At 38.9% G+C, this 26,384-nt stretch overlaps 1 long non-coding RNA gene across 1 annotated transcript in view; it reads left to right on the top strand.

The window, feature by feature from the left end:
* Window positions 1-26,384, top strand: part of LOC308185117 — a 66,215-nt gene that overhangs the window by 19,429 nt on the left and 20,402 nt on the right. The window contains exon 2 of the long non-coding RNA XR_013943132.1: window positions 24,689-24,853. This is a non-coding gene — a long non-coding RNA (uncharacterized lncRNA). The remainder of the gene's footprint in view (window positions 1-24,688; window positions 24,854-26,384) is intronic.

A 26,384-nucleotide genomic window follows, 5' to 3' on the forward strand; every position in this document is an offset into this window, starting at 1 on the left:
GATAAATGAGCATAAAGTTAAGTAGTAAGACATCGAGGAATGGTTCATAGAAAAGTAGGAAGCTGTGCAGGGTGATTGGGAAAGGAGACCACTAGATGAAGTAAAATTTGCTGTCTTTCAGACTGGAAGGCAGGGAAAACAAAACAAAACAAAACATTTTTTCTCTAGTTTGGCATAGGGAAAAGCAAAGAATTTTCAGGGTTCAAAAAACAGGGCAGAGACAAAAATACAGTTTTAGTTTGTTTGTTTTTTTTTTTTCTTTTTCTTGGAGGCTAAGAGGGAGAAGAATGAAAGGAGGCAGGCTGAGTTTGTTTTGAATGGTTTTGAGGCAAATAATTGAATGACAAGCAAAGATTATTTTATTTTATTTTCAGGGTGGGGGTGGGGGTGATCCAATGTGCACAAATGTAAGAACAACTGTGTGGGATGTATTTGATCCAATGTTCTCCAGCTATATTCTCAGGATGACAGTGGTGAAAACAGGATGCTTACACAGAGTGTGAGAACTGGGAAAGCATGGTATGACACATTACAGAGACCTTTTGTAGTTTGGCTCTGCAACATCCTTACCCAGACTGCAACAGGCTGATGTGATCTCCATGGTAATATTGATTTTGGCCTTGAAGTGATCCTCCACATTTGTCAGCTGGTGGTCGGTAAGCCAAAACCCCTGTGTGATCCTGATAAGAATGCTTGTGTTTTCATGAGCCAACAAATGATCCAGGCCTGTGACCAATATATGTGGTGCTGCTAAATCTGGTCTAAACACAAAACCTTGGCAGCTCCTCCAGCTGATAATCATTATTATCTGATGGTATAATCACTTGGCTTCCTGATACAAAGGGATCAGGAATGATCCCTGATACTACACTCTTGATCAATAACACAGATGAAAATAGGTGGAGTTGCCAGAGACTGGTGCCATGGTCCACGAAGACTTAGGATAATTCTTTAGATGGTAAATCAGGTGTAACATATGTGAGGTTGACAAATAGTGACAGAGGCCTGAGTAAGAAAGGTTTATGAGACAGTCATGCATTTAAGATACAATTTTGGATACAATAAACACCATGCATGAAGACTTTTATTCTATCAAGACCTTGTTTTGATCAATGCAGGCAGAAGAGATTTGCTCTAAAGGGTCTCAGAGCTGGCGTTTCTTTGTGACAGGGAATGCACAGGCTGTTTTGATGTAGAGTTACCACTTTGTATTAAACTGTCTGTCTCTGCCACAAATATGAAACTACCTTAGACATAAAAATGAGCCACTAGAATAGCATTCCTACTAAAGCACAAAAGGAGAGAGAGGAATTATTAAGCATATTTCCAAAAGTATAATTAGGGCAAAGAAAAAGAAGTCCAGATATATCTGCTAAAAATACTGGAACTCCCAGATTTAAAAATGAGTCATATGCTGAAGAATTATTCTGTACATTCCCTGTATTTAAAATACTTTTTCTTTTTTTTACATATATTTTATACTTAAAGTTCATACTTATTGGATATGAATTCATATATATTGTATATAGCTACAAAGAATCAGAGAATAGGATAGGAATATTTTAGGCAAAATATTAAAGCCAAAAATTTTGTAGTAGTGCGTTACATGGTTAAAAATTTCTTGGGTTGAGAAAAAGAAAGAAATAAACTGTAAATATGTAATTAAATTGTAGCAGGTTCAGTGGAGACTAACTGACCAGTCTGAGTTGCCTGGTTAGAAAAATGCCTGTGACTACTATGGCTCTAACAGCAGAAGTGGTACCAGGGTGGGCAGTGGCACAGCAGCATTGGGCTCCAGGTTGCTGCATAAAGCTGAGTGGGGGTAAGAGCAGGCAGAGCCAGGCTTCTATGGAGAGGAGCTGCCAGTACCCACAGCCTCTCCTTGGCGGAGGCCTGAGCACATCTAAACTGACAGCATAAAAATCCTATTGCTCTTCTGGGCTAGGATTGAAAGTCAGGGAACACTGGCCTGGGCCTGTCTGTCTTTTGGAGAAGCTGGAGCTTTTTCTCTCTTTTGGGAAAAGATAAAGAGAGGTAGGAAGCATGGGAAATGAAAAATGTGAGGTGAGTCCTCGTCTGATGTTTGGACGTGTGATGAAAAAGAAAAAAAAAAAAAAAAAAAAAAAAAGGAAGAAAGGGAGACTCCAAACCTCTGTAAGTTTTTAGAGAGCAGCATGGTAGGCTGTGATGGGACACTGGCTGGCTGCTGGCTGACATTTACAAATCAGGGGAAAACCCAGTGGTTTGGTGGCCCACTTTTTCTTGGCAAAACACTGTGCTTCAGGCTGAGCTCCTTCATATTTTGGAAGGAGTTTTCATCTTGCGTACTCCAGAGCCCTGTTGGTTGATAGCTGGAGCTCCAGCTCTCACTTGTCAGTCTGGGTGTCACCACTCTGCTTTAAAAAATGCATTTCTCTTCTAGGCTTCTAGGAATAACCACAATGAAATCTTTCACCCACCGTCTTTCATTTTATTGCACTGAGGAACTATTTCTTGTTTCAGTATACTATAGCAGTTCACTGCATTTTATTTGTGTTACCATTATAGCTCGTGAAGCTGCATTTGCTGAGTAGTTACTATGGATGAAAGCTTTTGTATTTATGAATGTCCAGCTTCTCTTTTATTATGTTAGTATGTGGGGGTTTACAAATGTTGATACTGGTTCTTTCAATTTCTGCATTACCCTTAAGTGCTCTTCATCCTTTTTTTTTTTTTTTTTTTCCTTTTTAAACTGCTGCTGAAGACATATTGCCTATATATAAAATGCATTAGGCAGTCCTTAGGAGCCTGATTTTCAGTAACAGAGTTCAGAGGCCTCTTGCTTAGAGACTAAGGAATCGCTTAGATGGTAAGCTACTGGACTGGCATTTTGAAGGTATTGTAACTGGGGTAGGTGATGTAGAGCTTTGAACTCTGAATATTCAGTTTTCAAGGATGAAAAGAGCTGTTCTTAGTTACCCAAGAATGTATAAACATCAAACAAACAAACAAAAAACATACAAAATATATTCGGTATAACAAAAATCCAAATGGCATATCCTTGAATATAGGACTCAGTGGCTTTGGGACAGTATGCTTCTGCTCAGCACCTCTCAGTTTGGCTCAATTCATAAACGTTCAAGTTCTGAAGCTGTGTCTCCCTACACAAAGAACATTGTTGTGGTAGTTTAAACTGGCTGGCAGCTAAACACCACACAGCTGTTCGCTCAGCACTCTTCTCATCCTAATCCAAAACATAGCACCCTACCAGCTACTAGGAGGAAAATTAACTCTGTCCTAACTGAAACCAGGACAATTGTATAACTTTTTTCTTGTAGGTCTATAAGTTTCTTGTGGTTTATGTGTGTGATTTGTTCTAGCTAGTCTTCTACACAGCAGTCATTAAGCAATAACTTCCTAGCCTATGTTAAGCAAAGTACTTTGTAATGACAAAAATTCACCTTTTGCCATACAGGGTACGCATTGAGCAGTAACTCTGGAGGTATCATTCCTGAAGCATTGCCCCATGCAGACCTGTGGCATTTCCCAAGCTAGTTCTAGTCTGTTTAGTTATGGTACCACAAGCAAATCATCCTCATCACTACAGGCAAAGTAATCCACTTCCTCTGGAAAGCACCAGAAGTGCAGTGGCATGCCAAAACAGCTGTCTTGCTTTCTGGTTCAGGCCTACATCTCTGAACTATGCCGCACTGTGACTTCTAGGCATATTTGGCAGCAGCCAGTTGCCTAAAACATGTCGTGCCTAAACTTTATGGCATTTTAGGCCATATAACATATCTTTAGGCCATGTAAGATGCATCATGGCAGACCTGCCCTGTCATTACAGGCCCTCTCATTACAGGCCCTGTGAGGCCTGTGCTTGCCTGCCAAGCCAAGCAGATAACTTGCACGCCCCATGGATTCTCCAGTGGGACATGAAACCTGTTTGGGCAGCTGCATCCTGTCCACCTGCTTGGGAGGCAACTCAAGGATATTGCACAACAATGTGCTGCCAAGGAGCAGCATCCCATTTCCTTGTGATTGGGCTGGTAATATTGCTGAGGTGAAACCAGAGTTAAAGTCCTCATCTATGCTGACAGTAAAGGGACTTTTTTATTGATAACGTCCTTTGACAGAGAGGTAGAAACAACACAGAAAACTGGACTGGGGGTTTGGTTTTCTGCTGAGCTGTCATGTAACCCCAGCCTGCTCTTGCTCATATTAACTGGGTTCCAGTAGTAAGTGCAAACTACGGGCCTCATTTTCCTGTATGTGAAGCCAAGAAAGGAAAAAAAAAAAAAAAAGTAAAAATAAATAAATAAAAGAAAATGCAGAATCCATTTCTCCACAGCATGGTATGATAGATGGGGCAATACAGTCTCAAAGGGATGTTTCAGTCTCCTCCTGCTCCTGAATTACTGTTCTGATGATATTCCTGCAGCTAAAAGAGAAAAGATATACAGTTTTTAATAGAAACTGGTATAGAAATTTCTTTAGCTTGCAGAAAACCACAGGGAAAATAGATGTCTTCTCAGAAGGTATAATTTCTCAAAAAACATCTGGGACAGGGAGAGGTGAATATAGAATGGGACAGTTTACTTAATTTATTTTAAGCAGTACACATTCAATCTAATTGTGGGTTAGAAAATTACAGGATGAGCAGTCTAATATTTATTTATTGTGTTTTCCAAAGCACTTAAACACTTTCATGAGATCTTCCCTGCTTCTCCCCTCCCAAATTAAAATGCTGCTAGAGATGCCTATTTAGTATGGGGATTCACAGCCAAAAATTCCCTCAAGACTGAAGCAACTAAGTCATATCTTAAAATGCTCACTGATGGCTCACTTCTCTTTTGTGGAACCAGTAAAGATGTAAGAGGAAAAACCCCATGTTTTGCACAGTAGTTTTGTGCCTACAAGTAAATACGTGATCTATATTAGTCATACTAGTTGGAAGAATTTTGGGAAACATTGACAAATTCCAGATTCCAGTGAAAATTGTGGTGATTTCTTTTTGCTGTGGAAAATGTTGGGTTTTGGTGTTTGTTGTTTTCTGAGAATGCAGTCATGAGAGTTGTCCAATTTGATATTTCTGATATTTATTAGATATTGTTGGCTTGCCATCCACTTAATCTTTCACACATACATGCACAGATGTATTTTTCTCTTCCTGTGTCTCCAGAGCACCACTACTGCTGACAGCTGTCCCAAGTGCCTATGACAGGTTCCCTCATAGCACTTAAAAAAGAAAGCTAGCAACTTCTTATTAAAAAACAAACAAACAAACAAAAGTTTATCTATTCATCAGGAAAGAGTCAATCCATATTTGATTCATTACCCATTTCTTAATCTCCCTACAGATGAATTAATTTTTACCACCAAACCCAAGCTGTTAGAAATATCTTTTTTATTTTCCACAACAGGGCCACTGGGAAGCTGACTGTAACTTGAAGTTCCCTCTCCCTTCCCTTCTGATATCTAAGTAGTGGCAGCAGAGGCTAAAAGGTTATTTCAACTCATTTGTTTCTATGTTCAAGTGGTTGGTAAATATTCACAATACCAGGCCTGTGTAGGACTTCTAAGTGGTTTTCCTTCCAAAGGTTAGTAAAGCCAAATATTTCTCAGTTTCCCAGACAAATTATGCATTAATTATGGTGGAATCAAGCTATTCAGAGCAGCAGAAGATATAAGGCCCAATATCTATTTCTTGATTAATACAGTACAGAAAATTTTGTATTACATATTAATAAACAGGTGTAATATGATTTAAATAGGATGAACTCTAATGCAAAATGAAAGTTTTTACTGAGGTGAAGTGGGTAAAAATATTAGCCTGCTGTTTTGATTAGACATGGAAATGTTCACAACCTGCTTTTCTGTATGACCTGATAAATAAAATTGGACATAAAGAATTAAAATTATTTGTAGTGTGGAAATGATTTGTTTTCATGTGGTTATTGAAAAGAATAAGAGAGAAAAAAAGTTCAAAACTACATGCTAATAGAGCCGTAGGGATTATGTGACTTTATTTGAGGTCAGCTGGTTATGAAGTTCTTGTAGTTTCTGACATTTTCCATATTGCAGACTGTTCTGTGAAAGTTGATGTGCAAATGGAAACTCAGTGAGTTCCCTGAATAGAAAGTATATATCATCGAACAATGTTGGTTAAGAGGATGAGCTATCTCAGACAGGCCATTAACAGTAGGTGCACCAAGGGAGAAGTCTGGAACTGCCAACAAAATTGCTTGAGTTGTCTGCCAAGATGCCAGATGCTGCCTGCTAAAAAATAAAAATAAAAAATTGTTATCCAAAACTGGTATCAGAGCTTCATGTCTGCATTCCACTGATGAGAAAAGAAATCACAGGAAAGAAGTATTGTCACTACTGTGAGCACTTACAGATATATATATATATTTTTAATATTATTAACCACTGGCAGAAATTGGAAGAAATAACACATCCTATGCAATTCTGAGGGTTGTGAGACTGAATAATGATGAACTTTGCTTAGTATTAAAAATCTTTTCCTTCCCTGAAATCTTTCTATTCCCTAACAGCAGAAAATGCTATTTCTTATAGACTCATAGAACGGTTTGGGTGGGAAGGGACCTTAAAGATCACTTGATTCCACCCCCCTGCCAAGGACAGGGACACCTCCCACTAGATCAGATTGCTCAAAGCTCCATCCAGCCTGGCATTGAACACTTGCAGGGATGGGGCATCCACAGCTTCTCTGGGCAACCTGTTCCAGTGCCTCACCAGCCTCTGAGTAAAGAATTTCTAGCTCTGTGTCTATTCAGTAGAGAATGAAGAGGTTGTCTTCAGAGTTTTGCATGTGTGTGTACTGATCATCCAGGATTTCTATAATGTGTGCCCTTGGCTTTGTGTTTCTCCACCTGACTCACTGTTAAGGGGAGAAAGATGAAATTTTCCTGTAAATATCCACAAAAGGATTTTTGCCAGCACAGTTCTTACAGCTTAGAGGTGGCAATTTGCTGTGAGACTGAATGAGATCGCAAGACTTGATTACAGCGACACCCGTTCTGGATGAACGTATGGCTGCCAACAAATTTAAAAAGTTCCAACCGTGTCCTTAAGTTCTGATCCAAACCCAACGATTTCAATGTGACTATTCACTCTGGGCTCTTCTCCATGTCAGCAGAGCATGGGTTCTCAGCTCCTGTTCAGTCTTAAAGATTTGGACCAAAGGAAATGAGATGGAGTGAGTTCTTATGATGTCTCAGCCAAAGCTAAAAGTAGAACACAAGAGAGCCAGGGCTCCTCGTGCGTTGGTGGCCTGTCACCTGGCTTCAGGCACAGCTGCAGGGCTCCCTCACACAAGCACAGGAACAGGGCAAGTCCTTATGGTACGGCACAGCACCAGAGACCCCCAACCAGGCAGTAAATCAGCACAGACAGTGCAGTGCTATGGGGGTCCCACACTTGCACCCTTCAGGCAGTGTAACCCGTCACACTTGGCTGAAGCCTAGGGTGTTGCTTATGCCAGGCAACAATGAGTAAAAGGCATTGCAGAGACTAATGTACAGCCTACAGGTCAGCATTTATTTATTTATTTATTTATTTATGGACAATGTTTAATCCCTGCTAAGAAATCAGGAAAAAAAGAATAATCTAAAAACAAAACAAAACCTAGCATGCATTTTTCTTTGTGATAATTCTTTTTAACATAACATAACCATACATTTTCAGGCTACATCTCTGTTCTTTAAGACGTACATTAGCGCCTTTATCAGTATTTGCAAACAAAAGCATATTTTTCTGTGCATCAGGCAGCAAATGCACTTGGCTCCTGCATGTGTTTCAAGTTGTAGATTACATAGTGGTTAGCAGGAGAGGTATTTTAAATATCTTATGATTAGAATTTTAAGTCAAGATAATTAATACTATCATATATACAGAGATTAAATTTTCAGTTTAGATTTAGATATCTTTAATGAAGGCATCTTCCTTTTCTCTTTGATGCCCCACTTGCCTGTTGTTTTGTATCCCATCCAGCAGCCAGTGACTCATCAAGCTATTATCAAAGTCAGTGTCAAGGTAAGTATCACACAGAAGCCAAGCTATTTCACAGCACTCCAGTGATACACAATACGACCAGATTAAAAAAAAAAAAAATCTAGTTAGGACACTTAAGACACTGTATATTTACATACTAATCAAAACATCTACCCTCACTTTGCATGCAAAAGAACTGGAGGAGCAGAACACTACTTGAAGGTCCTAGTTTGTCTTTCTAAAAAGTGGAGCAGAACAATAGCACACACTCCCTCTATCCCACTGTCAAATACCGGCTGCTTGTAATTCACATTTTAGCTATTTCCAGGACAGTCTGCTGTAGATTGCCTTTCAGAAAAAGGCTGTCATGTTTTGAGTTGGAATGAACAAATTAACAGCTTGACATTTTGCATAAAAAGCTGAGCCTCTAACAATTTCCATAAGCAGAGCTTTAAAGTTCAGACTGCACCTGAACATGGTCTTTTGACTTCAGTTCACATGTAGATAAACAAGAAAGGTCAATGTGATTCAAAGGTGACTGATTTTTAAATACCGGGAAAAGTTTTTAAACATTGAATTTGTTCATGTTATGCAGAGCCACGGAAGTGCCTACCTGAATTCTGATTCTTCCTCAGAGAGAGTTCAACAACCCAGCTTTGGTGAGCTTGGGAAAATTACAGTAAAACATTTTCATGAAAATATATGCAAAGCTTGTCTTCACCCAGTCCAGAGGCCTAGATTCTGCAACCGTTTTGGCTCTTTTTAAACCCATGAGCAGTACCAGGGAAATGGATGGAACCTAAAACTAGAGAAATGCTTGTGCCAGGTCACCAGCTCAGTGTGATCACTTACATACTTACTAGCAAAGCCTTTGCAGGGACATTTTCAGGCAGTGTTCTTTGAAACTGCTTTCAATCACTCTCTTGGAAATTCCAGCATTATCATTGCTGTCTGCAAATGCTTATCAGAAACATATCTCATGTAACAATTTATGACACCCTTCAAAACTAGATTTCAGATCCATCCTTCCATTATTTAGAGTTACAGTACTATTCTTCCACTGAGTCTGTTTCACTGTTAAGATGAACTTTACAAAACATCATACCATCACCACAATAATATTATAGATCAGTTGTGTACAGTTTTTTTTTCCTTTTTTACAAATAAAATAAAATAAAATCTGAACACAATGGTTAAACGCAATTACTTCAAATGTAATAAGTGATTAGAAATTATTTTTCCTATGTCTAGTAGCCTTTTCTTCAGTTAAATTTTATATTGAGCAAAACCAAACAAAATCCAACAAAAAAAGTGTTTTCTAAATTAAAAATGAAATTAAAAAGTAACAATGCTTTACAACCAATGGATTGGATTGCAGTCCAAAATGTGCTTTAAGACAGAAAGCAATCTAAACACTTTTGTCTTTCTGATAATTACTTAGTACAGTTTTCTGGCTTTTGCAATTACAAGAAAGAGCATGCATATAAAAACAGGGATTGTATTAGAGCTTTTCAGCAGCACAAATAAGAAGATTCAAGGCAAATGGCAATATATGAAATTTTCTTAAAGACAGTGCTAGTGCTGAATAAATCCCATCTAAATCCTTGACATTAACTTAAGTATTGTATACATCCTGTACTGTTCCTCTTCAAACAGGCGATCTTTTTATTATTACTGAAAATTAATTAATTAATTCAATAAATAAAAAGACTATTTACTGTTGCATGCTATTATAACAGAGACCTGTAGTCTAAACGTAATTCTGTATACATGTACACACACTTCTTGCTATTCCTGACAGCGAGTATTCAAGCTGCAGAGCAAAGCAATCTGGCCGTATGCTGTTACCCAGACAGGAATACAACGTTATGCTCTCTTGCTCTGTTCACAGGCTCTGAGTGTTATGCACATCTTTGCAGTGCCAGTTTGAAAAACATGGTGGGGGAGTTGTTGATTTGCTACAATATACAGGTGTAATATCCAACATCCACAATAATATTGTTTGCCCTTCATCGAACAAACATATTTCTAGTTTAGCCTTTTGTTTTGCTTTGTTTCTTTGTTTTCCTCTGACTGCTTTAGCACCTCTATTTAAGTCTGGTCTTCCAGGTGTGTTTTAGACACCTTTTCACAAAATTTTAATGATAATTAAATTTCCAGAAAAGTTGTTGTGAAATCTTTACAATACAAGAGCATTACCCTATACACATATCATGTTTAATCCAAACACTCTGAATACAGGATTTCACAAATCATGGGGAAAAGATTTTGAAACCTTGATTACAAAAATAAAAATAATCCAATGACCAGATCTGTGTAAAAAATAGTTGTCTTGATATTGATACCCACAGTAAGATGTAGAGAGAAAACAGGTTTCTTTCAGAAATTGAAATAGCTAGTTAAGGATTCACACTGTGGGAGAATGAAGCTTTAAAGAAAGCCACATGATGAAACCTGACAGATGTTTTCATTTCCATTTCACATTTCTCCTCAGCTCATTCAGCAAAGCTTTTCTAAATCTTTTTATCAGTCGGTTGAGGAACTATTTAACAGTGTCTTGTTAAAAGATGTTATGTACCTAAAAAAGCCATTAATGAAATTGTCACCTGGAAGGACATTGCACTTAGTACCCAGGAAGGTGTAGTTTTCTTGTGATGGGTCAGGGAGGGAACAGTTAATAAAGCATCCTCAAGATCTTCAACACGTGCTATCAGCTGTATAAATATCAGAGAACTAAGAACCTCTTTTCAAGTTGTCCGTTCTACTAAAAAGTCATTCACTTATTTTATTGTGTTGGTAGGATACTTTAATGCTTTTTAGACTTACCTACAGTAGAGGGTATGACATGTTCCTGTGAAATCACCCATGACTTCATACTATATGGTCACATGAAATATTTTCCCCAATGCTTTTTAAAAGTTTTATCCTTTATTAGGATAGCGATGGCACTTTTCTAAGTGAAGCTTTTTAAAATTACATATTTAGCTAGTATAATTAAGCATTATTATTGAGAAGCTGTAACAGAACAGTTATGCAAGATCATGAAAAGCTGACAAGATACAATATCATTTTAAATGCAGTATATCTTCCGAAAGATGTTATATATGGTAATAGTCACACAATTTAATTAATCATGCTATTGTTACTCAATAATTAAGGAGGGACTATCAAAATTATAGTCAGACATTTAAAATATAGCTGGTACAAAGGACTAGAGGTTACACCAGCGTATGAATTAATAATGTACAGTCTTAGTATCATGAATGTGACTAGTAGCAGCAGAAAGTGGTCACTTTGACCTGCTTATTGAAAGTAATGGTGGACAGGCATCTATTAAGTAATTTCTGCTCTTCTGCATTAGTTAGAAATACATCCTGATCACAAAAACAATGATTAAAATGCCAGACTGTCTAAATTCTCAGCAGACATTCAGCTAACAAAAAGACCGGAAGAGTGCTTAAATGATGTCTTGCATTTCATTATGGCTTTTCCTTTATGTTCTATTAGACTCCCAGTGCTGTGCAACAAGCTGATGTGCAAAAAGCAGTGAATAGTACTCAGGGAAATATGACTCTGGAAGGGATGCTTACTGGACTAGCTCTTTTGTTTAGAAAGTTTTGGGGGCATCTAAACATGAAGGTAAATGGGCTTCGGAAAACTTAGAGCTTTACTGGGTTAGTGACTCACGCTAGGCAACATAGCCCAAATTTAAACAGAAATAAGGGAATATTTAATATTGCATATATATATATATTTTTTTTTTTCCCTGTATTTAGCTAGTAGATCAATCATTTATGTTTCTGAAGTGGTTCATTTCAGATACCTTAAATATTTTGGAATTCTGTGTGGCCAGGAGAAATTACACTTTATTATGCATATAGGCCTTATCTGAGTATGCAAAGATAAATATGCCTTAGAAGATGGTCCCTAACAGCCATCAGCAGGAAATAAGAGGTGCTTTACCCAAAAGAAACCTTGGGGACCAAGGTCTGACTGCGTTCCTGTCTGTCTCTAGACTTACAATACTTTTGTCTCAAAGGCCATTTGGCATGTAAAGTCCTGAACTCCCTTCTGAGGTCAGATGTTTATGCCTGGCCTTTCTCTGAAAATATATCTGGCAGCAACAGACACACTTTTTTAACCAATACTTGGCAGATGTACACAGATATACTGCTTCACCTTTGCCACTTCGTCTGAATAGGGAAATTTGAGTCCACATCTTCCCTTCTGTTCTCCCTTCTACCATCAGCATTCTTCACCTCAATATGACATGTCTTACTGTGTGATGGGTATGAAAACCAGTTTCGCAAGTCTGGAGTGATGCCAAGTTCTGATTTCATATGGGTCACAGAGCAGACCAGGGAGAGAGGGACCTGCTGGCTCTTTATTTAGGCATTTTCTCAGTAAGGAAAGAGCTACCCAAGTCTCAGTGCCTGATACAACAAGGGTTTAGCATCACTGAGCATCAAAAGGGCAAGGAAACAAACCAATGCCGCTCGCAAGAATGAGGATGAGTAAAACATTTCTAGGTCCTCTTTTGTTGTTAAGAAACTTCCCTCCAGCTGTTATGCATTGACACTGGAAACAACTGAAATACCATATCTGAACCTCTCTCATCCTGCTCCTTCAACTTTTCATTATGGGCCTTCTGGCATTTTCCCATGCCCAGCTGAGCTGACTAAACCAGCCAGATGAGAGAGGTGAGTCAGAGCAGTGTGGAGGGACTCCACACTCACATCACAGCCCTTGTGATGCATCATGTGGGGGGACAGTCACCTCCAGTGGGTTGCATTTCTGAAAACCTGTTGACAAGTAGTGTTTTAAAACCATTTAATCTGTATCTGCAACTGCCATGCCTGCAATGTATCACTCACTCTCTAATACTATTCTAATATTCAGACAGCTGAGTGTCTTCTTACATATTTCCTTTTCATTTCCAAAGCCTGTTGGGTCTCAGAGAAGCAGACACTTTCTAAGAATGAGCATTGCTGTCAAAACTTTTGGGGAAGCACAAGACCCAAACCATTTTTTGAAGTGCAGTCAAAAAAAAAAGAAAAGGAAAAAAGAAAAAAACTGCTTTTCTGTATCCAGGCAGAGGGAAATGTATTTGACGCACTTTGTCAGCTTTGTATAAAAACAAAGGTTGGCACAAGTAAGGATTATGCACATCAGCTCCACTTAATTGGTTTCTTACATGGTTCATCTTTCTGTTAAATTAGTTAATGAACAGAGCTTTCAAACCACTGTTGCATTGCATTCTCTGTAGCTATCCACCTTTTTGTTCCCATCCCTAAAAAGGCAAGGAAGACCCCTCCTGGACACTGTTTTCTGCTTGAGGAAGGACTAAATATTCTGCTTCCACTTGAGGTAGTTTAGCTATTCTAATAGTATTGTAATATTTTTCCCTCAAGGAGATGACCTGCTTAACCCATAACATTAGGCTGATGCTATCTCTGCATATATGAGGAAAGCTTAATACTTAGTACTTAAAGCTTAATAATCCATTTTAACATTCCTACAAGACTTTATCATATCCATAGCTTGCTATGTGTGTTACTATAGCAAGATTTTAAATTTAGTCCTCCAAGGCTATGCTCACCTTAGCAAACAGTACATTTGCAGAGAAAGAAAAAAAAAAGAAAAAAAAAAGATGCTAATATATTAGGGTACTTGCTACACGCATTTAAGGGGTTTAACTCTGACTAGCTCCAGTCTGCCAAGGACTGAATGTCCATCAGTGGTTGGAGTCCATTAGGTGCTTTCACAGAGTACATCTTCTGTCTTAGTTTCATCTTGCCGTTCAGTGATGCGAACTACAGCATGGAAAATGGGGACAGTTGGGAGATTTGCTTCAAAATTGCACTCCTGCTATGAGCTAGATTGCACAGAAAAAAAGAGAAGTTTCTAAAATAAACTGTTAAGAGTTTGTTGTCATTCTCTCTTAGTCACTTGATTTGCTCAAAGGCAGATCTGAAATCTTGTCTAAACCCTCTGCTATTCCTTATTTACATGACATAACAGATATATATCTTATATATACATATATTCTCTTTCCTAGTCAAAATTAGAAGAAATTAAAACAAACAAACAAACAAAAGAAGTGTTTGCATGTTAAGGAAAAATAATTTTCATTCCATCATGAGCATCAATGAAATACCATTTTTTAAAAGTTTCAATTTTAAAATATTTTTAACTTTCACATATGTAGCATAATTTTGGTACATAAAAATAATTTTGGTACATAAAAATTGCATAGAAGATATTTTCATAGTAAGTATTTCATTCCTGTAAAATGCATGCATTTTTTGTTGTTGTTGTCCTTAGAGAAAGAAATATGCCAAATTGTGTGCACTGAGTGTATAAAATGTTGCACAAAAACAGCTGGCAATATTCATTTGCTCTCACATCTGTCATAAGGATCAGTTCCCTGATTTCTCTCTCTCTTAGGCTGTTTTTAGTAGCAGCTGCTGTAGTGTTATCTACACGAGTGATGAACATTTAATCTGCATAGACTAAGGTTCAAAACACAAGTCGTTGGAAAATACCAGTCCTTGCCCTGACAATATCTTTCACTATAGTGGCCCAAGCTCTTCTATTCAGGTTTATCAAAGGAAGTTGCCCAAGATAACAAGTTTTCACCCTGTTATGCCTGGCCACGGGCTCAGTAACTCTGGATCTAAGACTCCAGTATGCCAGAGTAGTCAGTAGCTGCAGTAGCAGTAATATAAAAAAGCCCCACAGTTGCTTGCCAGCATAATTCCTGTTGATATTTGCTGTAGAACTGATAAGAAAAAACAGCATAAGTGAACTGTTGCAATTCATGGGTGCTTCTATATCACAGGAAATAGATCCAATTTTTGGTTTGGGCCCAAGCAAATATTATTTGAGCATGTATTCATTGTACATGTGTATGAAATAAAAAACTCAAAAAAACTCCCCCACCACTTATCTGTGAATGCTGCTTAAAATTCATTAGCCTTTGCAGTTGTTTAGACTTTCACCTTAATTAGTTTTCAGACTGTACATTCTTTATAATTACCCCAAGCAAGATAAAACAAGAAAGTTTATTACACTCCATTTGTGCAATGAACTGAATCATTTGTGGAAGGTGCTATATGATTAAGGCAGTTTGGTTGCTGATGTATCATTTTCCATTTGATTATTGTTTACTTAGTGCTATGTATAATTTAAGGCCCTATTGTACTTTGTGGGTGTATCAACGAGATGTGCTAGAAGTGCCCTCAAATATTGAAAACAACAGCCAGAATAATTTTTGAAAAATGTCTTCCTTTCAATGCAAAGAAGGCAACAGCTTTCCTTTGTTATTGTTTTGCTTTGTTTTGTTTTGTCTTTGAGTGGGGGGTAGTTTCAATAATTGTTCATATTAATGTATTTCTCTAATAATAATGACACCTCTTTGCATTACTAAGAGGTACATCTATAGCATTGCTAGCAGGTCAAGGAAAGAGATTGCCCCTCTCTGCTCTGAGCTGGTGTGGCCTCAGCTTGAGTACTGTGTATGGTTTTGAGTGTCACAGCAGAAGGACGTAAAACTATTTGACAGTGTCCAAAGGAGAGCTACAAGGATGGTCAAAAGTCCAGATGGCAAAGCATATGAGGAGCAGCTAAGGTCCCTTGGTTTGTTCAGCCCAGAGCAGAGCAGGCTGAGGGGAGGCCTCATGGCGGCCTGCAGCTCCCTCACGAGGGGAGCGGAGGGGCAGGCGCTGAGCTCTGCTCAGGGGACAGCGACAGGACCCGAGGGAACGGCATGGAGCTGGGACAGGGGAGGGTCAGGCTGGGTGTTAGGGAAAGGTTCTGCACCAGAAGGTGGTCAGGCACTAGGACAGGCTCCCCAGGGCAATAGTCACAACACAGAGCTGCTGGAGTTCAAGAAGTTTTTGAACAATGCTCTTAGACATATGATTTGTTTTTTGGATAGTCCTGTGTGGAGCTGGGAGCTGGACTTAATGATCCTTGTGGGTCCCTTCCAACTCAGGATATTCTATGATTCTATGATTCTTCTTTTGGACCCTGACCAAGGCTTAGCCTGTTACATACTATTGCTTTTGATCTTAGCATGTTACATGTTACATCCTCCTCCTCGTCCTCCTCGTCCTCCTCGTCCTCCTCGTCCTCCTCCTCTTCCTCCTCTTCTTCCTCTTCATATAATAAATTTCAATATATATTATATATATATATTTCTCATTCATTTATTTCTTACTAGGAATTAAAGAAATTGATTTAGACCTGAACCAAGCCTTATGGATCATGAAAACTGGAGTTCCTTGTTATATCTGTTATTGTTATTTAACAAGACATCTAAGTATGTGCTTTAAACACAGTCAGAGCTGTGAAAAAAAAGAAAAAAAATCTACAAAGCCGAACAATAATAATGTCTCATTGGATTCTAAGTTTTCTTCATGCTTTTACAATTAAAAGTAGATGCTCTTGCAACAAAACCTGAGTTACAAATTTCTTGTTTCGAGTGAATCTTCTCATCCACAGTGAATCTGTCCCTTCTGGGCTAGACTTAACAATAAAGAACTAAAGCTGCTTCTGCTCAGGTATGCTGACTCAAACCCTGGCAGCTACTGTGTATGTAGGGAAAGAAGACTAGTGCAGGAAATAATTTTCTTGCCTCCCAAAAGCACAATTCAGAGTTCCTCAGTCAAAAATTCCACCGTGGCTCTTCTGTACCTGTGGATATCCTGTATTGAAGGATTTTTGTTACCTGAATTTGCTTAAATCCATATTTTTTTCAGGCACAACACACTGTGGCAAAAAGCCTATCAATAAATTTTAATCTACAAAATGAATTCTTTTGAAGTCTGATGTCTAAATTTAGTGGAGTTATGGTAAGTTGTGAACAATTGTTTTTTATACATTTCCATAACATTTATGACTTTATAGATATGATTGAACAGTATTTTCTTGATAATGAAGCTCTCGAGAACAAGTATGTCTTTCTGAGTATAGCAATAAATAATATTATATTCTGTTATTTATTTATTTATTTATTTATTTTTAATTTTACAAGAAGGAGATTCCAAAGAAATTTGTTTTGGAAACAATCAAAGGAGCTCTGAGAAGCTAAAGCTCTGCTACAGTCTCCCAGGACTTGCAGTCTTCTGGCTGTATGTCAGACAGCTGGGAAGTTTTAAGTTCCCAATTTAGACAAAAGTGCATCTTGCATTTTGTCATCCTACGCCATCTGCCTGTTGATGCAGGTACAGTTTGAGCTCCTTCACAAATCCCAGGGAAATGGTGAAATTTTAAACTAAATTCATTGGATTTCTTGTAGTATCAGCTGCACAAATCTGTGTACAAAACATGGACTTGAATATCCTGCAAGCAAAGTGGATAACAGACTGTTCATATCCACTTTCTGTTGGTGAGGAGGTGAACTAGTAATATGGAAGGAAGAGAGAGAGAGAGACAAAATATCTTGAGTTTGTGCTGTGCTCTGACACTGTGTGGCCAAGTTAAACAGCATCTGATCTTAAAAGGTGGTAATAGTGACTGTATTAAGACAATGAACAAAACTTGATTTAGACCATACAGTACAAAAAGTGCCAGGTGAAAGCAAGTTGAATGACCTTAGGAAATCTTATCTGTGACTCTCTTTGGCTGTGTATTCCATAAGAACTGAATTTCTTCTATGAAGATACAAAATCTGACACTGCAAACTCATAAAGAGATGATTCAGTTTTTGTAGGCTTTTTTTTTTTTTTTTAATGAATTCCTTTCTTGAAAAACTGATGTGGTTTGGTCCATGCTAGATTTTTTTTCTATCCATAAGGAAGATGATAAACTTGAATACAATTTTTTGTTCATGTATCACTTTTTCTTTTTTTCTTTTTCATAGGTCAATTTAAAAAAATAATTAAAAAAAAAAAAACAGGGCTTCAGTCTGGTAGTTTCACGTGTGGGATATCCAGGGTAAATGGAGATTTATTTTTTATTATTATTATTGGAATCAATTTTATTTTAGGAAAATATCACAGTCAAATGCTTCAAGAAGTCAGTAGCTAAGGATTTTAATGAGAACCTAAGTTAAGCTTATTTTTATTTTCACAGAAGTAATATTGGGTGTTTCACAATGTAACTCTTCAAGGTAATGTTCAGGGACAGATGCCCAGAACAATCTTGATTAACCTGGCAGCATTTCCTTGCTATTAGCTTTAATATTTCTCTGTTAGTAGTTTTATTTCTCTGAATAACTGCTCCTTTTAATAGCCAAGATACTTACAAAAAGATGGCTTTGGAGCAGCATACACATGCCTAGTCTTACACAGCTCAAGGTCTCCAGTTTGCGGACTGTCTCAGGCTTGGATAAAAAGCAGCAGAACCAGACAACCACACAAGTATTTGGAAGATTATATGACTGTCCTTATCACTGTAGCTATTCTCACATGGTGTTATTTAATGAATATACTGAGATCACTTCTGTGCACATGCAGAGTACGTTTGACTGTTTGTATGAAGCCAGTAGCAAGCCTAGGACATTTTGCTCTTAATGACACCTTTGGGATGGCTTAAGTTCGAAGACTGTCATTTTACATTGACTTTTCAAGATATGGATTAAATGGTTCACTCAGTCTGTAATATAACAGATACCTCTGATACCTTTATGCCAAATATTTTCATTGATCACTATTTCCTAATTAAAATGAAAGAACATTACTCTGAATCTCTAGTTATGGTTTCTTCAAATGAGAGCATATTATTACTATGTCCTGTTTTGTTTGTTTGTTTGTTTGTTTGTTTGTTTTGCCTGTTTACAGAATACATTCAATATATTTCCCATGTTTCATCGATATAGCTGTTTTCTGAGGCTTGGATCTAAAAGGATTTTTATATCCTTAGTATTCCCACAGCTTTCAGTGATATAAAAAGATGAAGGTATTTATTCCGTGCTGAAACATTCATTATATGTATGGAAGAGTACAAAAATTACACTTTGAAAGATGCAGAAATACTGATGATTATTACAACCTAAACTTATCTTCTGTAAAGCATTTAAAACTGGAAACTCATAGTGTTACTGATATTCATATACACCATGAAATTTTTATATGACAGTGTTATCACAGTAAGCTGATGCATGACACAATGTTTTCATATTTTCAGTAAGTTCCTTTTAAGTGAGTAGATGATGCTCTCCTAAGACATCTATAAACCAGTAATACTTTAAAATGAAATGACCAGCTTAATATTGCAAACTCCTTGATATGGTGTCATAAACCATAAAAGTAAACAAAACGTAGATCAAGACTGACTGTGAAAGACCATGTGACATTTCTCAGTTACATCTTGTACATACAGAGTAGTGGAGGGTCTAGACAGTTTTTTTGGAGCTGTCTTTGAGTATATCAAATAACTAGGAGAGGATGTCAACAGACTTTAATGGCTTATTTTAGAAACTTCAATTTCTCTGTGTAATATAGCTCATAGTAGAGAAAACTGAATAATTCAAATAGTCTTTTAATTCTCTTAGGAAACAATCTCTTTCTGTCATCCTATTACTTAATTATACTGATTATGTCAATAACAACTTACAAAGATTACACTTTGCAAGAGCAAACACTATACGTTCCTTTACTAACTTATTACATGCATTAAAAATAGATTTTTTTTGTTTTATCATCAAAAATATAAGAAAATATTATCTTAATTATTCATAAACTATCAATGCTGTCAAAAATAATTAAATATTTAATGCAAACATAATTGTAAAACTGATCTAATTGTGCTACTCTCCTTTTAAATTCCCTGTGCTAGCTTTCTTTTGGCTTTTAATTCACATTCATATTTCTTTCCATCTAGAAGCAACCTATTAGCCTAGTCAGCAGGAAGATCAACCTGTATTATAACTTACATTTATCAAGGCAGTATGTTTTGCTTTTGAATTTGGCATTTATCAAAGAACTCACGTTTATTCAAAAAAAAAAAAATCTGAACACTTCCACTCATTCTGCTTCTGTGACTGCTGATTTTTCTGCTTATTGTTTTGGAGTTTGAACAATTGCCAGAAATGGATAGATTTTCATAATTTCCTTGCATTGTCTTCAGCAAAGATAAAACAAAACAAAACAACCTTCTGTCCCTCAAATTCCTAGAGAAAATATAAACACAACATACCACATATTTTTTTGATAGCAGTTTTGAAGAACAGACTTCAACCATACTTTTACATAAAGAAATGACTGTCTAGTCATATTACATCAGTTTTCTTTTCTTCAATAACTTGTTCTGTGGATAAGCTAAAACTTAACATAAAACATAATGTTATTCAACTTGCTACGTAAACTCCAGTTCAGGAGACATCCATTTAATCCATGCAGACCAACTTGTGCAGTGGGCTTCTGTGATATAAAGCAAGACAATTGTGATGTAGACTTTGTTTGACAATTTAAATATTTAGAAACTTTAGTAAATATACATATATATATATATATTTCTGTTTAAATTAGGAGAAATGGAAAGTGGAAGGTGATCCTGGCTAGTTTCAGAACTAGGGCAAAGAGTTAAGGACAGATGATGAATTTAGGATATTAATATTTAAGCATTTTTGTCATCAATCCATAAGTGAATACTGGGTTATATATATATATATATATATATACCCACACATATATATATACACATATATTAAAAAAAAAAAGTATTGCCGTTGAATTAAATCTTTTAAAGTTACAGCTTATTTATACTTCTCTGCAGTAAAACTCAGACATTATCAACAATAAAAATCACTAGTGCTACGTTAATCAAAATAAAAGTTACCAAGGATGTATATTCATAGCAAGTGAAGTGAAAATCATTGGCTGGTAAATGTCCATGACTAACTAGATACAACTATAAACTTGTCAGTTAGATACAACTATAAACTTGTCAGTAGTTATCTGGAAAATTACATGGAGAAAACATTTGAAGACCTTACAGTACCTTATAAAGTATCTTGCACGAAAACAAATGAACAACAAGAAACCAAAAACAAAACCAAAACCAAGCATGTATGTTCCTTTCAGTTTATTCATATTTATTGCATTACATTAGAAAGAGCATCTGTCCTAAAGCTCATCCTAGCATTTTGATACTGTTGGTGGTGTTTCTTTAATAACACTAATAAAATAAGTCCAACAAATACACTCCCATTTTTAAAAGAGTAGAAAGGAAGACTGGGGGAACTACAGACTGGTGAACCTCACCTCTATGCCTTTGGAAGATTGTGAAACAGATCCTCCTGGAGCAATGTTAAGGCATGTGCAGGACAAGGAGGTTATCCAAGACAGCCAACATGGCTTCATCAAGGGCAAACTGTGTCTGACCAATCTGGTGGCCTTCTATGATGGAGTTAACTGCATCAGTTGACAAGGGAATATCAACCAACATCACCTACCTGGATATCTGTGAGGCCTTTGACATGGATCCATGCAACATCCTTGTCTCTAAATTGGATTTGAAGGGTAGACTATGGTGGATAAGAAATTCGCTGGATAGTTGTATCCGGAGTTGCAGTCAATGGCTATATGTCTGGGTGGAGGCCAGTGATAAGTGGTGTCCCTCAGGGGTTTGTATGGGGACCGGTGGTGTTTAATACCTTTATCAATGACTTAGACACCAGGGGGATCAAGCACACCCTCAGCAAGTTTGCAGATGACATCAGGCTGAGTTGTGCAGTTGATACAACAAAAGGAAGGGATGACATTCAGAGGGACCTGGACAAACTTGAGAAGTGGTCCTATGTGAACTGTAGGAGGTTCAACAAGTCCAAGTGCAAGGTGCTGCATGTGGGTCGCTGAAACCCCAGACATGAGTAGAGACTGGGAGAAGAACTCATTGAGAGCAGCCTGTCAGAGAAGGACTTCGGGGTTCTGGTGGATGAAAATCATAGAATCATAGAATATCCTGAGTTGGAAGGGACCCAAAAGAATCATTGAGTCCAATTCCTAAGGAAAAAAAAAAAAAAAAAAAAAAAAAAAGCTCAACGTGAGCCAGCAGTATGTGCTTGCAGCCCAGAAGGCCAACTGCATCCTGGGCTGCATCAACAGAGGAGTAACCAGCAGGTCAAGAGAGGTGCCTGTCTGGTGGTTTTACTCAGCTGAGATCCAGCATAACCATTCTCTCACTCCCCTTCCTCAAAGGGAATGAGGGAGAAAACACAATGAAAAGGGCTCAATGTTTGAGACAAAGGGAGATCACTCAACAGTTAAAGTCATGGGCAAAACAGAGCCAGCAGAGGGAGATTAATGCAATTTATTACCTCTTACTAACCAGCTTCAACAGTGAAAAACTAAAAACAAGCAAACAAAAAAATCATCTTTCCCCCATCTACACTTTTCTCCCTCCTCCCCCCGAGTGGCACTGTGAAATTGGGAATGGGGGCCACGATCAGTCCTTGATGCTTCATCTCCACCGCTCCTTCTCAGTCACTCCCTGCCCCTGCTCCACGTGGGGTCCCTCCCACGGGATGCCTCCTTCCCGAACTGAGCCTTCGGGGGCTGCCCACAGGCAGCAGCTCTTCAAGAACAGCTCCCACATGGCTCCGTACCACGGGGTCCATCCATCCCCCAGGAGCAAACTGCTCCAGCACGGGTCCCCCCCGGGTGGGCGGCAGCTCCCCCCAGACCCCCTGCTCCTGCGAGGGCTCCTGTCCACGGGCTGCAGCTCCGGCCCGGGGCCTGCTCCTGCGGGGGCTCTCCATGGGCCGCAGCCTCCTCCAGGCCACATCCACCTGCTCCACCGGGGGCTCCTCCACGTGGCTGCAGCATGGAGATCTGCTCCGTGTGGGACCCATGGGCTGCAGGGCGACAGCCTGCTGCACCAGGGGCCTCTCCCTGCACAGGCCACAGGGGAACTGCTGCTGCCTGCCTGGAGCACCTCCTGCCCTCCTGCTGCACTCACCTTGGGCTCTGCAAGGCTGTTCTCTCACATTTCTCACTCCTCTCTCCCTGCTACTCTTGCACAGCATATTTTTTTTTCCCTTCCTGAAACCTGCTGTCCCAGAGGCACAAACAGCATTGCTTACTGGCTTAGCTCTGGCCAGCAGCAGGCCCCTTTTGGAGCCAGCTGGAACTGGCCCTTATCTAACATGGGGAAGCTTCTGGACTTTTCTCACAGAAGCCACCCCTATAGCCTCCCGCTACCAAAACCTTGTCATGTAAACCCAATACACTGCAACCCTTCTACTCTGCCCTTATCAGGCCCCACTTGGGGTGCTGCATGCAGGTCTGGGGCCCCCAGCACAAAAAGGATGTCTACCTGTTAAAGCAGGTCCAGAGTAGGGCCGCGAAGATGATCAGAGGGTGTGAGCACCTCTCCTGTGAAGACACTCTGAGGGATCTGGGAATGAGCCTGAAGAAGAGAAGGGTTTGGGGAAACCTCATTGTGGCCTTTCAGTACATAAAGGAAGCATATATAAAAGATGGAGAGTAACTTTTTACTCTGTCAGGTAATGATAGGAAGGACAAGGGGAAACAATTTTAAACTAAAAGAGGGGTGATTTAGATTAGATATTAGGAGGAATTTCTATACTCAGAGGTTGGCGAGACACTGGAACAGGTTGCCCAGAGAAATCGTGGATATCCCATCTCTGGAAATGTTGAAGGCCAGGTTGAGTGGGGCCCTGGGCAACCTGATCTAGTGGGTGGTATCCCTGCCCATGGTAGTGGGGTTGGAACTAGGTGGTCTTTAAGATCAGATGATCTTAATGGGATGGAAGGTGTCTAGGGACTAGGTGATCCCTTCCAACCCAGGCCATTCTATGGTTCTTTAAAATACATTGAACATATTCATGTCAGTATAATATAAATCAGCAGAGGCTGAACCAATGTGCTGAATAGCTGCAAAAGAAATTAGGAAGTGAAGAAGTAAAAGAGACATGTTTTAGACTTTAGCAATATTGTAGAGGCTTTAGCACGTTTCCACACCTGCGGCTATGGTGTCTTATACTGTAAATCTTGGAAAAATGAGCTATATTGAGCTTTAAAAGCAAGGGGCCATAGCATCACAGGACAGATCATTCAGGCTGGAAGGGGCCTCAGGACAGCTCTATCCTAATTCCTTCTCACAGTAGGGTCTGCTTTGAGGGCAGTGTTGGAACAGACAAATATTAACTTGATTCAAGCAGGGCCAAATCCTCTCAAACCGGTGCTCTGTAACAATGATAGCTCACATCAGCATGCTTTTGATAGCCAATGAATGAAAAAGTGTCGAAAAAATACCAGGTGTTGGTCCCTACACTCTTCCCATTGCCTTACTGAGATGGTATGAGGACTTTCAATACTACTTACTCTATACTGTAAACTAAGCAGTGCCAGGCAGTCATAAATGTATAAAACTCAACCAGCTACTCTGTCACAGTGATAAGCTGATTACAAGCAATTTAAGGGGACCAAAATCTCTCCTGCAAAATTCTCAGATTTTGTTTGGGAGTTAGAAAAGTCTCAAAGCTGATTTCAATAGCCAGCTTGCTATCCTATTTTGGAGATAAAAATGTTCAGGTCTAACGTTGAAGGCTGTGCAGAGTTAGAGCGCCAGAAAGCAGCCCAGGTTGTGCTCATTAGTTATATTTACAAACGGAAATTAGTGTTCTGAATCTCCACATAACTGGATTTTTTTCCATTTAACTGGATCTTTTTTTTTCCACTACCATTTTCTTCATTACTGCTTTTTCTTTCTTTCTTTGAGGCAGATGAGATATTCTATAAGCAACGGAGAGAAGTCTTGCAGTCTCTAGACCTTGATCTTGTGGGGGACTTCAACTTACAAAATGTCTGCTGGAAATACAACAAAGCGGAGAGGAAACAGTCTAGGAGTTTTCTGGAGTGTGTTGGAAGATAACTACCTGACACAGCTGGTGAGTGAGCTAGGTACAGTGCCCCACTGGACCTTTTGCTTTTTAACAGAGAAGGACCTGTGGTTGATGTGAAGCTTTCAGGCCATCCTGGGCACAGCTCTCAGGCAGTTCTGAAGGGCAAAGGAATCCAGGAAGGACACTTCAAGAAAGAAGTCATAAAGGCACAGGTGCAGGCCATCCCCACAGGCTGAAAGATGAGCCAGCATGGAAGAAGACTGGTCTGGCTGAGCAGGGAGCTGTGGCTAGAACTCAGGAAGAAAAAGAGGGTTTATGACCTTTGGAAGAAGAGGCTTGCCACTGAGGAGGACTATAAGGATGTCATGAGGCATGGACAAATTAGAAGGGCCACAGCCCACCTGAAGCAACAGGCTTGGAGAAGATTAGATGGAAAGCTGCCTGGTGGTAAGGGACCTGGGGGTACTGTTACATAGCTGGTTGAATATGAGACAGCAGTGTGCTCAGGTGGCATCCTGAGCGCACTCAGTAGCATCTGGGCTTGTATCAGAAATAATATGGTCAGCAGTACAAGGGGAATGATCATCCCTCTGTACTTGACTGGTGAGGCCGGACCTCAAATAGTGTGTTCAGTTTTGGGCCCCTCATTACAAGAAGGACACCAAGGTGCTGGAGTGTGTCCAAAGAAGGGCAACAAAGCTGGTGAAGGGCCTAGAAGAACAAGTCTTATGAGGAGTAGCTGAGGGAGCTGGGGTTGTTCAGCCTGGATAAAAGGTAACTCTGGGGAGACTTTATTGTACTTGGCAATTACCTTAAAGGATGCTGCAGCAAGGTGGAGATCAGTCTCTTCTCCCAGGCACTAAGTGCTAAGAGAGGAGGAAACAGCTTTAAATTGCACCACAGGAGGATGGGATATTAGGAAAAAAATATTCACTGAAAGGGCTGTGAAGTGTTGGAACAGGCTACCCAGGGAAGTAGTTCAATCACCATTCCAGGAGGTATTTAAAAGACATGTAATTGTAGAGCTGAATGACATGGTTTAATGGTGAACTTGCCAGTGCCATGTTAAAGGTTCAATTATATGGTCTCAGATCCAACCTAAGTGATTCTATGATTCTTTATGAAAAAAAAAAAAAGGAAAGGAAAGGAAAAGTAGGAGGCAGTTTTGGCTACTTGGCTACTGAGTTTATCCTTCTCTTCACTGAAAATATGATTGTATTTTTAGTAATAACCTATACGTATACCTGCCACATATATTTTTCTTAGATGGGTGTATTTGTGGACAGTGTGCCACCCAACCCTAGTCAGACTGAAAACTACCATTCCTGCAATTAACAAGAGGTTTTGAAGTTGGGATTTGAAAGTAACACGTGGTCAGTTACTCTGAGATTTGGTTCCTTTGGTTTCAGTGGTGGAGTATCTATTTCTATTCTACCCCCACAGGTGAACAACTTCAAAGAGATAACTCTTGCCCTGCATGTGTTGCTCTAGTTCCTGTCTTGGTTTCTCAGGAGGGGGGAAAAAATTGTATATATATATATATATATATATATGTTTAGTACACATAAAATTTTGA

This window comes from Anser brachyrhynchus, assembly GCF_964034855.1.
Source record: "Anser brachyrhynchus genome assembly, chromosome: Z".
In the NCBI taxonomy this organism is placed as follows: domain Eukaryota; kingdom Metazoa; phylum Chordata; class Aves; order Anseriformes; family Anatidae; genus Anser; species Anser brachyrhynchus.